The 14,798-nt window shown below is 45.9% G+C and overlaps 1 protein-coding gene and 1 long non-coding RNA gene across 7 annotated transcripts in view; one reads left to right on the top strand and one right to left on the bottom strand.

The window, feature by feature from the left end:
* Window positions 1–1,389, bottom strand: part of OTUD7B (OTU deubiquitinase 7B) — an 83,444-nt gene extending 82,055 nt beyond the window's left edge. The window contains exon 1 of one of the 4 annotated variants that reach the window (XM_077156183.1): window positions 1,296–1,389. The gene's annotated coding sequence lies outside the window, so the exon portion shown is untranslated. The other 3 variants (XM_077156181.1, XM_077156175.1, XM_077156184.1) reach the window with 3 other exon arrangements.
* Window positions 1,025–14,128, top strand: LOC143679838 (uncharacterized). Of its 3 annotated transcripts, none has more exons than XR_013173964.1 (3): window positions 1,025–1,160; window positions 12,543–13,284; window positions 13,943–14,128. It is a non-coding gene; the product is annotated as an uncharacterized LOC143679838 (long non-coding RNA). The 3 variants fall into 3 exon arrangements; XR_013173965.1 differs by having other exon boundaries at window positions 1,027–1,160; window positions 12,543–13,009; XR_013173966.1 differs by having other exon boundaries at window positions 1,028–1,160; window positions 12,543–12,863.
* Window positions 14,129–14,798: the final 670 nt, after the last annotated feature.

Genomic DNA, 14,798 nt, shown 5'->3' with positions numbered 1-14,798 from the left:
TGACCTCGCCCTCACTGGAGGAGGCGGGAGACGCGCGGGGCCGGCTTACTCATCCGCAGCGTCTAAAGTTTCCGCCGGCTCACGGCAACTTTTCTTTCTCCTCAAGTTCCTACGCCCGCCCCGGCAGCGCACACCGCGCCCCCTCCCTGCACGCGCCACGCGCGTCGCTCGACCGACTGGGGAGGTCAAGGTTTCCTTCATTTTACTTGAAAACGAGACTTTAAAATGAACCTTAGCTACCAGAAGCAAAGGAGCCCGCACTCTGAATGAGAGAAGAGCCTTCCAACCCCCAAACTCCAGCACCCGTCCCCGAAACCACTGCTGACAAGGCGGGACGTTGCCAACAGCCCGGAGAGCTTGGGGAGGGGATCGGGGACCCGGGGATACGGGGGGGGCAGGTAGACGAGGGAAGACCCTGGGAAAGGGGGGACCCGGGGAGGGGGGGTGGGGGTGGGGGCCGGGGACGCGGGGCGCCCCTGAAAGGGAGGAGTAAAAGGAAAAAGTCTGGGGCGAAGCCAGGAGCCGGGGCGCGAAGGGACGTGGCTCCGGGTGAAATAGACTCGGAGAGGAGAAGGGAGACAGCCGAGGTGGAGGGTCAGAGTCCGGAGGCTGAGGAGGCGGGGGCAGACGGGGAGGGCATCGGGGCGGGGGCGCCGTTACCCTCGCGGCTCCCGGGGCAAGGCCCTAGGCCGGGGCGGAGCGCGGGGCCCGACCGCCGCTCCTCATTCCTCGGCAGTGACCCCGGGTCCGGCCGGCCCCTCCCCCGACGTCGACGGAGGCGGACACGGATACCGCGGCTGGGGCTCCGCTCCGGAGCCGGAGCCAGACGGGACGGATCGCGACCGGCAGCCCCCGGGGCTCGGTGCCTGCTCCACTCGGGTCGCCGCTCGGGCTCCGCCGCTGGGTCAGGATCGGTGAATTTCGGCCGTCCGGCCGGAAACAAGCGCCAGTTTCCGGCCGGAGGGGGTTGGTGGTGACACCGCAGCCGCCCCCGGGCCTCCTCCTGCCCCTCCCCGGCTCGCCCCGCCCACAACAGCCCCGCCCCGCAGCAGCTCCGCCCCTCGGCCGCGGCCAGTTGGGCGCTCGCCGGGCGTTCCAGAAGCTCCGGGTCTGGAGGGCTGTGGAGCCAAGGGTGCAGGGCGAGCTGGTGAGACTTTAAGGTAGAGTCGGTAGGTTGCAGCTCTTTGGAAAGAAGTAGGAAGGGGGCGGGGTCGTTCTAGAAAGGGGAGAGGGATGAAAATACTGTAGAATAAGACTGAAATTCTAGTTCTTCTGTGGGATCTTTCTGGACTGACCGTAGGAAAACTGATGGCGCTTCTTCCAGACCAGTCTCCACCGTGTTATACAGTCGCCTTGTTCCTTCACTCGAAGTGCGCACACGCCTCTGTATAAACTACTATTTACTTGCATAATGATATCGTTGACACATCTGCCTTAAACAACACGATAAAGGAAGTTATGTAGCTTTTTTCTATAATGCCTTTTACAGCATTACAACATAATGGCAGGGCACTGCATTCAGTGGTATTGGGGATGTGAAAATGAACAAAACATAATACCAGGCATCAAAGATCTTACAATTTAGTAAAATACATAAAACTATGTAAAGTAGAACTCACATCCACTCTGTTAATTCCAATGAGCTGTGACCATGAAAGCATAAATAGGCATGGCTGGCATGTAGTAGGCTTTTCATATCTATCGAATGAATGAATATCAGGAGAATTTAGAATGTTTCAAGTGGAAAGAGCCATTTAATAAATTCCACTTTAAAACAAGTGCAAAATGGGGGCAGCTCCTGTTACAATTTGACGAAAGAGACCCTAAATTGTAATTCAGATCCCTGATATTGTGACATCTGTTTATTCAAAATTATGTCTGAATTGTGCCCATTAGGCCTACATAAAAGCAATTATTACAGTCAGCCTTGCTGTGCTCTCGCAACTTCATGAAGTCCTCAATTTCTCAAGGGAGCATAGACTTCACAATTAACCAGCTCAAGAAACTGACACCTGAAACATAACTTTTTAGACAGCTGTATGTCTTGGGGATACTCTGGGGTTTAGAGTTGAGGATTTGGGGCTGGGCTGGAACCATCTTAACAACAAGCAGGTCAGAGGGCCTCTCAGGGTGTGCTGGGGCCTCCACGACAGGTTGACAAGCACAACTCTTTTTGGCGTGGGCTTCGTGCACGTGGGACCACAAATTTTGACCTCTGCTCAGTGGCAGATTTGAATAGGAGAGTAGGATGAGATTTGGTCTCCTAAATAGATTCTAACTGAACTCCACTGACCATGCCCACTTCATGCTTGCTAGCTGTATCTGAGCTGGGAGTACAGTTCCACAGATGAGGAGCCTCAAACATTTGAAAGATGTCTTGTTTCACCAAGTTCCTCCCATAACAGAGTTATGCCCAGCTGCTGTCTTTCTAGTTTTAAACTCCATGCCCACAAACTGATTAGTACCAGGTATGTAGTTCAGAGGCACTCTCCACCCTCAGTACAAGGCAGGCTTTTTCTTTTGGCCTTGACCACAAAATGTTTCCAAATTTGAAAGCTGGGCCCAGTCCTTAGGCAAATTTAAGCGACTGCACTTTATAGGCTTGCCTGGAATTGTAGGGGCCAGGAAGGAGTGGGGTTGCAGTTGCTTTGTGACTGTTTCTTGCTCTGAACACCCATCACTCGTTGTTTGTGTAATAGCTCAATGGGTTGCTTGTTTTTTGGTCAGCCCTGCCTCTGTGGGTAGCAGCGTGGTCAGCTACGCTGGAAGCCACGCCACCTGGGTTTTCATCCCAGCTCAGCCAGCCCCTAAAACATTAAGTGGCTCCGTTCCTATTCCTATGCGTCAGTTTCTCTGAATAGAAACTAGGGACCTCTCTGGGGATGTGAAGCCATTTGTCCTGTCACTGTGTTGTGTGATCAGAAATGGCTGTTTGATGTGGAAGTCAGCAGCCAGAACACAGCTGATTAGATTTTGCTACCAGGTGGAAGAATGTAAGGAAAGAAAAGAAAAGCAGCAGAGAAAACCCTACCAGCAAAACACAGGGCTACACACTCTCCACTGCCAATCAGTACAAAATTCTTTTCCAGCCTAAAGGTCTACTTTTGTTTACTCATCTCAGCAATTCTAAGGGACTCTCCAAGAAGCTTGCTGAACTTTCACAACTTAAGCAGGAGCAGAAAATCCAGAACTTTGCAATTCACCAGAGAATCTAAAAGGAGAGTCTATTTCAACACGGGTCCTAAAGAATAGGGATGGGAAAATGTTCAGAAAAAGTTATTTTGCAGGTAGCCAAGAAAAAAAACAAAAAAGAATTTATTGGCATTCATACACTTTTGCAGTGAAGAAGAGAACCACAACAAAATAACTTCCTTTCCATTACCACCACTATAATTTAGTCCAGTGTTCTGTGGAATTTTGGAAACTGTGTATATGCCTAGGAACCCTAGACAGACTGAGAGTTTGTAGGAGTGAGGCCCATGACACTATATATATATTTAAATATCTAGAATTGTTATAAGGTTAAACACACTCAGACTTTTTGACCTAGCAATTCCACTCCTGAGTATTTGCCCAATAGAAATGAAAACATATGTACACAAAAAGATTTATAAATGAGTGTCCATAACAACTTTACTCATAATGCCCCAGACCAGATGCATTTCAAATGTTCACCAACAGAAAGCTGGACTAACAAACTGTGCTATATGCATTCAACAGAATACATTTTTAAGAACTGAATTGCCTTTAAACACAACAATATGGATGAAACTCAAAAACAGTCGCTGAGCAAAAGAAGCCATTTATTCAAGAACTGGCAAACATAATTTCTGTTGGGAGAAATCAGAACCAGGGTTGCCTATCCGGGGGAGGTAGCAATTGAGTGGATTAGGGCCAGAGGGAACTTTCTGGGTGATAGAAATGTTTGGTCCCTTCATTGAGGTGGTGATTATGTACTTAAGGTCTGTGCATTTCACTGTATTTCACTTTTACCTCAGTTGAAAGAATAGACAAAAAAAAAAAAGAAAAACCAGGGTTTTCCTTCATAACACTTAACCAGGTTTAAATTTACATTTACTTGTGGGATTATTTGATTAATATTTGCTTCACCCATTAGATTGTGAAGCTCCAACAAGGTCAATTTGTCATTTTATCTATGGTACCTAGTGTTCAGTGACACTGGCCAATGGCAGTCATTCATTTATATTGAATGAATGAATGGATTTGCAGTCAAGGCTGAAAACCATGGCTTTGGCATCTTATCATTTCATATCCAGACTTTTATAATAGTATTTACTGGGTCTTTCTTTTCCCAGTCTTCTATCTGCTGGCACACCATTGTTAGATTGTTTCCTAAAATAACGTGTGGATCTCTTGGCTCTTTTCAAAAGCTACAGCACATGTGTTGATTGCTAACCAACATCCACCTCTTTCTTCCTCCTTGCTTGTAGAATCCTGATTATGCTCACTAGCCATCCTTGTCCAATGGCTGTAGGCTTCAGAGGAGACAGGCTTAGTCCCGGTATGGGACAAAACACTGATTGATCTAAGCCAATCACAGGGTTCCATTCCCCTTGCTAGTGATTGGTTTCATCACATACTTGTGATACAGTTCTGGCCAATGAGATGCGAGAAAATCTGTTGGAGGCTTCTGGGAAAGACTTCCTTGCTCTTATAAACAAAGAAAGAAGGACTTATTCTCTCCTTCCCTTGGGTTTGGAACTACTGTGCTGCACTGAGGACACGTTGATATAGTATGGATGGCAGAGCAGAAAGATTAAAAAAAGAATGTGGGTCTTTGGTGAACTATTGAATTAGCCAACCCTGGTGTGGTCCTACTTGAAATTCTTGTTATATGAGATATACATCTTCCTTGTTGCTTAAGTCATTTTTCTTTTACTTGTAACCAAATAGTAACTAATAAGAAGCCATCAGTGACTCCTCAATATCTATAAAGTCAAAATTCCATAGTCCACTCTGTAAACACCCAGTCTGTTCCTGATTCCAAAGTCTGGTGTGCTATTTTCCATTTGTACATTTTGTTCTACTTCCTTTAACACCACTGATGTGCTCACAAATATTAACAACCAGCTCTCCAGGAGGAAAAAGCCCTGATTTGTTGGTAGCAGTTACCAGTTTCCATGGTGTAAATATTCCTGCCACTGACAATTTCATGCTACCCATGTGGTCACTGAACATCAGGAAGAGATGTGCAAACAGCTCTAAAGCCAGTGAAAGATGGCTGCAGCGTTGGGTACCACCCAACTTTCTTTCTTCTACCTATAACTTTTCAAGGCCCAGCCTGTATCATCTCCTTTTAGAGATACGTGTCTTCCACTCAAATGGAGTCCACCAGTTATTCATTTTCACAAGTATTTGCTCATAAATCAACTATTTATTCAACTAATTGGGAAAAAACTAAGAATAATAAACACAGCCAAAGAGAGGCGTGTCCAATGACACCATCCCTTCCTGCACCTCCTCAAGGGTTTCTAGATTAGGCATCAGGAGAACTCTTAGAAAAAAACCCTTGCCTTCAGGCCCATGAACACTAAGGGTCACTGGAGGTAACTTATTGTAATTAGGACTTGTCAGCTCTCAATTATGGCCGATGCCTGTCCCCAGGGGAGCTGTGTCAGACTTTAAAGATTGGGTGTGTTCCTATTCTGGTCCTGACAAATCCCCTGAGGATGTAAAAATGGATTTCTAAGGCCATCAGAGGCCTCTCAACAGATAGGTAAGGAAGAGAAGCCAGTTCTTAAGGCTGTGAAGAGAGCAAAGTGCTGCCTCACCTGATGGGCATGCCAACCAGGTGGTCAGTGTCATCTCCGCCTCCCAGGTGACACACCCCCAGGAGGAATTAGTAATTATGACTGCCAACACATTGGCTGCAGCATTTAGAAGAGGCCTGAAAATGGAATGACAAAGTCACTGTGCTTGCTGACTAGGTCAGCACTGGCAGGCAGGGCAAGCTCAAGTTACTGGAAACTGACTGTGCATTTATGGGACAGAAGATGTCCCATAACGGAGCCAAGCTCTGGAGACTGCTTTGGGACATTCACGGGAACCCTCTTCTCAGCTCCCCTTTTTTATGTGACTCATGGCCTAACTTGGACTCCTATGGCTACTGTGCACTAAGAATGTTTTCCTAAATTATAAATACATGCTTCTTTTTCCTGCATCAGAGACCTCTGGAGTTGAGTGACCGTATCTAATTGATATTCACTAGAATCTCTGTTTGTGATGTGCCCTTGACTGTTGCTATCCAAATCGCCGAGCTCATCAGCATTCTAACCGGTCCTGTGTTGCTTCTGGCTTTTGGGCAAGTCATGCCTGTGAATCACAGCAACTCCTCACAGAGAAGTAAATGAAATTATAGTTTTTTCAGCTAGAAAAAAATCTGGAATTGAAAAGCGTTACCATTACTTAGGTAACCTTCCCGGTTTAAGAAGAGATGAAATCCTGAGGTTCGAAGAAATTAAGGAACAAGATCAAGAATGAGGAAGAGATCCATTGATAAGTAAGGTATTCTTGGGGCACCTGAAGGAAAAGTGTAAGCATTGAGGGACATTTAAAAAGAAAATACTGACTATGGAATGAGAGAAAAGAAAAGAAAACTGAGGGACTGAATGAGAGCTGCTAGAAGGATGTCCCAAGTGCTGATCAGGTGCCTGGCCCTGCAGTTTTTAAGTGGGCTGGCTTCCCTTCCAGCCCTGCCCAGGCCACAAACCACACACCTGTGACAACTTCACTCTTACTTGCCAGAAAATGTTGCCGAATAGAGCACCAGAGTGCCCACTTCTTACCTGGACAGTATGCCTGAGCAACACAGCTCAGCAAAATGGGACTTTGTGCACTTAATTAAATTCAGTTGATATTTTAAGCACCCACCATGTGTAAGACATGCCAAGATGCAATCTTTGCCCTCAAGGAACTTCCATGATGCAAGTCTCAGCATTAGAAGTCCAAATTCTTCTCTGCTTGACACATGCCCTTCACTTATCCAGCATAAAAGATTAAAGAGAATGAAGACGCAAAAGGACAACTCGGCCTTTGACTACAGACATTGTTCCTCAAAGAAGCTGAAAGCTTTGATTCTTATTGCCCATTCAGTACATTCTGCTGTTGACTTCCTACTTCCTACAAGACCTTCCTTTTGATCTTCAGTTTCTTCCTTTTCTCCTCCTCTGGATGAATAGTATTTACAGGTCTTTATACAGCAAGTAGCTTCTGACATTCAGTAAGAGGGCATGGCTAAGGTTCCTTCTTAAAGCCAAAGCACAGGCAGTGACTCGGTGTGGCTTTAGCCTTTCTGCCTGTGGGACCCCCTGCATCGCGTGTGCACGCACGTGTGCGCCTGCACACACACACGCACACACACACACGCACACACCTCCATGTAAGTACCCCCACAGGGTAGTTTATTACTAGAGCCCCTGCTTAAGCCTAGCTTAATTTTTTCTCATGTCTGAAAACAATCATCGTCAATACCTCTGCACTGAATCATTACATCTATTCTTCTAATTCCCACGACCGCAATCTAGTGCATTCCCTCTGCCCTTAACTATTGTAAAATTACTCCACAACTGGACTCTTGCTTTCATCTCTCCCTTCTCCTATCTGCCCTTCATGCCCTGCCAAAAACTAAGATCTGGTCACATCATTCCCTGCTCAGAAGTCTTCAATAGCCCTTGAAGAGAAATGAATCTACTGCCAGTGATAATAATAACAACAACAATAATGCGATTAGCACTATACATCCCTGGGGAACTAAAAGGATTTCTTTGGGATCATCATGTAACTGAGAAAGAAAATGATATTTAAAACCAAAACTGACAACAGCACTGCCTCCCAAGGAGGTGAGGGAATTCACATAGTAAGGAAGCCACCCTTCAGGTTGCCTCCTTCCCTTCTTGGAACTGGAAGAAGGAGCGAGGGAGGTGGTTGCAAGCCAGTACATCCTGGGTCTCAGGATGGAGCTGGAACAGATGACCTGTTGTCTAGGAGGGCACATTGATGAGTCCTTGGCTAAAATAAAATGAGGGAAATAAAGTATAAAAAGGGAGCCTCATGGAAAGAAGCCAAGAAAATGGGGAGTCTTTAAAGGAAGAGAAAGGACCAAGCACTGTGGCAATTTAAGACCTCTCCGTTGCCCCCAAATCTTCAGCAAAGCCTCAGCAAACAGAGACACCATGTGTGAGAGGGAGAACCTGGTACCAAAGCAAAACACACTAGAGGCAGTGAAAGGATTCTGCAGGTGAACTAACAGATAGAAGCAGGAATGACAAGGGAAATTTAAGGCATACCCCACCTTCATCCAGAACCCCTGCAGAAATGGGGAGACTCCTATTGCATGGGCCTCAAGACCATCTTATTTGAGTCTCAAAACACTGGGCGCCTTCTCCCCTTTCCGACCCCGCCCCTGTGAGCCCCAAGGAGCCTCACTGCACCCACGCACCCAAGCAATATTTAGGTGATGATAATGTTGACCCTTATTTTCCACTTTCTTTCTTTCCGAGGCCTGGCCCATCCCGTGTTTACTTGTTCCTCTCCAGCAAGCAGTGTCCCCCTTTGCAGGGTGAACGCGGCCGGCCCCTCCCCACCACCCAGGAGGTGGGACCTGCCACAGTCCCTGGGACACCCACCTTCTGAAGGCCTTCTCCTTACTGAAAAGAAAACACCATTTCTCTTCCCCACACTTATTGCCACCCACACTCGTTTTTCTTTTTACCCCTGACAGGCCTCCCATAGATAAACTTTGCTAATAAAAAATGTCCCAGATATGGCTTCTCTCTCTCAGCCAACACAACAGGCAAACTCACCACCCTCGCCTTCTCGACATGGGACATGACTCCTAGGGGTGTGGACCTTCCTGGGAACTTGGGACAGAAATCCTAGAATGAGCTGAGACTCAGCATCAAGAAAACCTTCTGGATAGAAAGGGGGAAGAGAGAAATGAGACAAAATAAAGTGTCAGTGGCTGAGAGATTTCAAACGGAGTCGAGAGGTTATCCTGAAGGTTATTCTTACACATAATATAGATGTCAACCTTTTAGTTAAGGTGTAACGGAGAGACTGGAGGAAAGTGCCTGAAACTGTAGAGCTGTGCTCCAGTAGCCATGTTTCTTGAAGATGATTGTATAATGATATAGCTTTTGGAATGTAACTGTGTGATTGTGAAACCCTTGTGTCTGATGCTCCTTTTATCTAGGGTATGGAAGATGAGTAAAACATATGGATAAGAAATAAACAAATAATAGGGGGAACAAAGGTGAAAATAAATTGAGTAGATGGAAATAGTTGAGGTCAATGAGAGAGAGGGATGAGGGGTATGATATGTATGAGTTTTTCCTTTTTTTCCTCTTTATTTTTTTTTTCTGGAGAGATGCAATCGTTCAAAAAATGATCATGCTGATGAATACACAGCTATGTGATGATGTTGTGAGCCATTGACTGTATACCATGTCAAGAATGTTTGTATGTTTGTTTGTTGTTTACAATAAAAATATTTTAAAAATCAATTTAAAAGGTCCCAGTTAATTAGTAGAAGAACTTGGAACCCAAGAACGAGCTGATGGAAGCTGCTATCTTAGTGCCCTATTGAGGAAAGCTAGTACCTGAGCAGAACAACAGGTAGCTTCTTTCTGTTTGGAAGAAAAACAAGAGACAAGAAAAGACGCAAAAGATGGGACAGGGGCTTAGTAGTCGAGCAGAAATAATGAAGGAGGATCCTGGGGCCACACACCAGCACTGCCCTTCGGCCCCCACCAGACGCCTCCCTGCTCTGAGGCCTGAGCTTGGAAAGACCCCCAGTTCTGGCTTTCCCTGGCCACGACCCTCCCCCAGGCACACAGTCCACGGCGCCAGAGGACAAGCCCGTCTGCAGCCCGGGGCCCCCCGCCAGACCACCTGTGGGCGCCCCGAACCTGTCCCCCGCACCTGTGGGCGCCCCGAACCTGTCCCCCGCACCTGTGGGCGCCCCGAACCTGTCCCCCGCACCTGTGGGCGCCCCGAACCTGTCCCCCGCACCTGTGGGCGCCCCGAACCTGTCCCCAGCACCTGTGGGCGCCCCCGACCCTGGGCGCCCTGTGGTAAGCGCCAGCAGCCCAGGTGCCCGAGCCGGGCCGCAGCCCCCAGGGGTCAGTAATTCCAGATTTGAACCTGGCCTTCCCAGTTGTCGTGAAGATCTATTTGTCAAGGTAGAAGGACAGGACGTATTTTATTTTAAAACTTTTTAGTTTTATTTATGACTTTTTTTTTGTATGCTGTGTGGCGGGGATTAACATTTCATTCTTTTTCCATGTGAGTGTCCCCTTATTGTAGCACCCTTTGCTGAATTTTTGTTTGTTTGGTTTTTCGTTTGTTTGTTTGCTTGTTTGCTTTGTTTTGGGGGAGTGGGCGGCCAGGAATCTAACCAGGGTCTCTCGCATAGCAGGCAAGAATTCTACCACTGAACCACCCTTACACCCCCCTGCTTTATTTATAACTTTTAAATTTGGGGGCAGATGGTGCAGGTGCCTCTGTTTGTACTCTCGCCCCAGACTTCACAAGGGATGGGGGTGGGGAGACTTCACCTAGAGAAGTGGGGGGCGGGGCGCCCATCCTGGAGCCTGTACCAGGAGAGACCAAAAGTGCTTGGGACTAGAGAACTATATATCGAAGGGGAAAATATGCTTCTCTGTTATTGGTTAAAACAAATCAGTAGCAAACTTAGATTTTCATTTCAAGCCACTGATTTTGCCTTGACAATATTTTTGAAATACCATATAATTATCTGTGTCTAAAACCCCACTTTCCCCCAAAATGTTTGGTGTAACAAAATAATTATTGACACTCCTTTATTTCTTAATTTCCGAACAAGGTGCAGCCTCTGCTGTCCCCGGCTCTGCTCTGGTTTCTCCTGGTACAGCCTCCAGGATGCCCCCTGCCCCCCACTTTTCTAGGTGAAGGCTCCCCACCCCCACCCCATCAGGCAGCCTTCTTCTGGAATGAAAGGAATATATATTTTTAAGTCCATCGTTAGAATGATATTTTGTTCTTTTGTTTCTTTCTTTTTTTTTCCAATAGCGAACGAACTGACCCTTTTATATTCTTTTCTCTCAAAAGGAAAAAAGACAGACAAAACTTTTTAAAATATGACTGTCAAATTCTTTTTCCCCTTTGGGTCCCATGCTTTTAGTAGGAAACATGTCCCTCTTGCTGTGTCGGATGGGATATTGTTAAGGCCTGTGATGGCCCCCATTGTGTGATGGGTGAGGAAGGGGGCACCCCGCACACTGGGTCCTAAAGTCTGGGGGGGACTGAAGAAGCTCCTACCCCACAGACACGGGGAGAGTGAAGCCAGGGGGAGCACAAAAACTAGGTATTTGGGGAGCTATAGCAAAGATTAAGTATTTTTAATACTTAATCTGGAGAAGGAAATTTTGTCATCAAGTACAAGGGGCAAATTCAGAGCCAAATATAGGAGCTGAGATGATGAGTTCAGCAAAGCCAAGTGCAGTGGTGAAGGCAGGCAGGAATGATGGCGAGGGGTCAGGGCTGCACGGTGGGACACGCCAGGTCCCAGAGCCCAGTTCAGACTGGATGAGAGAAACTGGGGCAGCCCACAGGAAGCCAGACACTCGTGCTCAAGGAATGTTTTTTGGATGATGAAATCGGTTTATAAATCAGTCAATATTTATGCAGACTATATGAGATTTATTAAAATATGTACATTGCCAGCTAATTCTGCCGCTTTTTTGAAGAGAGGCAGAAGGGAAGAAAAGGGGTGAATGTGGACTTTTAAAATTGCAGATGCAGGGTGGTGCAGCAGTGGCTCAGTGGCAGAGTTCTCGCCTGCCATGCCGGAGGCCCGGGTTCGATTGCCGGTGCCTGCCCATGCAAACAAAAAAGAAAAAAGTTACAGATGCAGTAGCTACCCTAGACTCTTCTCCTTGAGACCATAAATAACCCCGTCATTTAGGGGAAAAAAAAGACTGTTTCTTATTCCAAAATGAAGGCAGATGTGGTATCTCTATCTCCGTTCCTGCCTCCCAGCCCACGAGTCTGGAAATCGGTATGGAAGTAATGAGTCAGGGTTAGGTCCACAGTTTCCATCTGTGACAAATGCCACAAAATCTCATGCCCCAAAGTCTGAGACAGTCACAAGCAGTAGACTTGTGGGCGTAAACAGACACCACAGGTCATGAAATAACTTCTTTTTTTAAATGAAATTTTATTGAGTTTCTTCACACACCACACAATCCATCCAAAGTATACAATCAGTGGCTCCCAATGTCCTCACATGGTTGTGTGTTCATCACCATGATTGTTTTTAGAACATTTGCATCACTCCAGAAAAAGAAATAAAAAGAAAACAGAAAACCCCCCATGCATCCCACACCTCTTACCTCTCCCTCTCGCTGACCACTGGTACTTACAATACAGGTGTGTTTACTGAGACAATGTGATCTTGACAATATGTGTGGAACAAAACAAAACATCCAGAAGTAGAGCCATATAAACCCGGAAAACTAACTTTTTTTTTTTTTTTTTTTTTGCAGTATAGTTATACAATCAAAATAATGACATCTTATCACCATGTCTCCTAAAGCACCTTCTGGAAACCATGAACGGCACCTGGATGTCTGTCCTGGAGGTGAATCAGTTAGGACTCGCTGTTTACCCACACGGTTTTACTGAACTCTCTAGCAGCTCACCTGATTCACCCTATGTCCAGTGGTAAATATTTTCGAAAACCCAGGAGAAAAAAAGAAACATCTCCAAGTGCCCCACTACTAAAGGAGCCGAAGCATTCCCTCCAGCCCACGGCCAGGGCAAGCAGTTCCCGCCAGCAGCAGCGGTAACCCACTTACTGGCGTCCAGTAAGATTGCATTGTTTGCCACCGTTGGGCCAAGAGGTTTATTGCAATCAAATAGTAGCCTGGCAGTGCGGAGCTGGGGACTAGAAAAGACAGGGAAACACCTGCGGCCTGGTATATGTTCTGAAAGAGAATCAGGAAGCACAGAGGTATAGTGACCTGACAGTGACAGCGACACTTCCTGCTCCCGCCTGTGCATGTCAGTGAGTGGGGACAGAACTGAAGTACCTTAGCTGACGGCAGGTCTATTTCCTTCATCCACATCAGAGAGTGACCAGGGCTCGGGACAGGAAAGGCACTTTTTTTTCTCGGTGGAGCCACTTCTCACAAGACAATGGAATCAAGACTCACACTCACAAATTAAATCAAGTCCCTGCTAAGCTTTTCTAAGAACCTATGATATATTTCCGATCACAAAGTATAAGTAAGTTCCTTCAGAGAGATCCGTTTTCATTTTTATTCTTAGGGAAGAGACAGGCAAATAAAAATGCCTGAGGTAACCATTTTTCTGGAAGGAGCTGATACTTGATTATTGCCTCTGCCTTCTGGGGAATAAAGGATAACAAAGGCTTATGGGGGAGCATCAGCCTAAATAGGAAGAGAATAATAGAGACGATAAGGAATTTGAGTTCAAAGGGATAAAATCTAGGGACAGAGGCTAACAAGGGATAAAAATACTCATCTTGTATGAATATTTTCAATGTTCTTCACAAAAGCTAGAGAAATTATCTAGCTATTAGGAATTTAGTGTAAAAAATATGAAAAGAAAATTGTAAAGGTATCATTATAAATATGAGAACAAATCCCTCTATAAATAGTGATAAGAGCAGCACCATTTTGGAGCACATTAAGCTAAAGGGTTGACAATAATTTTCTCACTCAATACTCTTGACATCTCTTCTTTTAATCCTAAGTCTTCAGTGAAGTTTAGTTCAACATCACATCCTGATCTATGGTGAGTCAAGGAAAGTAAAATGTATGGTAGACTTGAGGAAAGACTAAAACCAAGGACTGGAATGTTTCCAGAATTCTCTATAGCCTCTAATTCTTTCTGCATGTGACCTTTTTCTCTCCCACTACAGATTGGCTTCTTCCACACAACAGGGAATAACTTCACAAATCTCACAGAGTTCACTGCCAGAGAGGACCTGAGAGCAACCTTCACTGCCCTTCTTCAAAAACCTGGAAGAAGGTCTCCTGTCGGTTCATACTGAATCAGATGCCCATCCTCAGACCAATACATTGTATCTAGGCTGGGGGATGGTGAAGCATTTTGCTTGGGTCAGGCGTCCAGCCTTAGACCAATGATTATGGAAGAGAAAGAGTCACAGAGAAGGAAGTCCCTACACGAATTATAAGATTGGAGAGGGAGATGTGGTCAGGGATTTGTGTTCATGCTGGAGACAAAACAGGATGGAGGCAGCAAAGCTGGGACGGTCAGGTAGCAAGAGAGGAGGGGGTTGCAGAGGTTTGGAACTAGACTGACCTTAAGCGAGGGCAATTGACAGTCAGGACAAGTGACCACAAAAATGAATTTTAGAAAGTATAAGTATTCTTCCCAGATTCTTAAAATTTTGTGGAAGAATAGACTTTTCAACGTTCTCCAAAGGGAGGAGAAAAGGGTGAAGAAGTACATGCCTCCTTCCTTTAAGAACATTTCCTAGAAGTTGCACACATTTCTGCTTACATCCCACTGGCCAAAACTTGGTCACACAACTAACTATACCTCACTGCAAAGGAAGCTCATAAATGTATTATTTATTCTGTGTGGCTGTTTGCCAAGAGATTATTTTGCTAAAGAGGAAGGGCGAAGTGGATAGTAGAAGAAAACCAGCAGCATATGCCCCAGGCCATGATAGGAATTTTTATTATTTTGTCTTACCATAACAGTGCATCTCTCCTTTGGGGGAATTGTTCTCCTCTTCTGCAGCCATGGGA

This window comes from Tamandua tetradactyla, chromosome 4 (genome assembly GCF_023851605.1).
Source record: "Tamandua tetradactyla isolate mTamTet1 chromosome 4, mTamTet1.pri, whole genome shotgun sequence".
In the NCBI taxonomy this organism is placed as follows: Eukaryota; Metazoa; Chordata; class Mammalia; order Pilosa; family Myrmecophagidae; genus Tamandua; species Tamandua tetradactyla.
The sequence above is the reverse complement of the archived record's forward strand: the minus strand, read 5'-3'. Positions and strand labels throughout refer to the sequence as shown.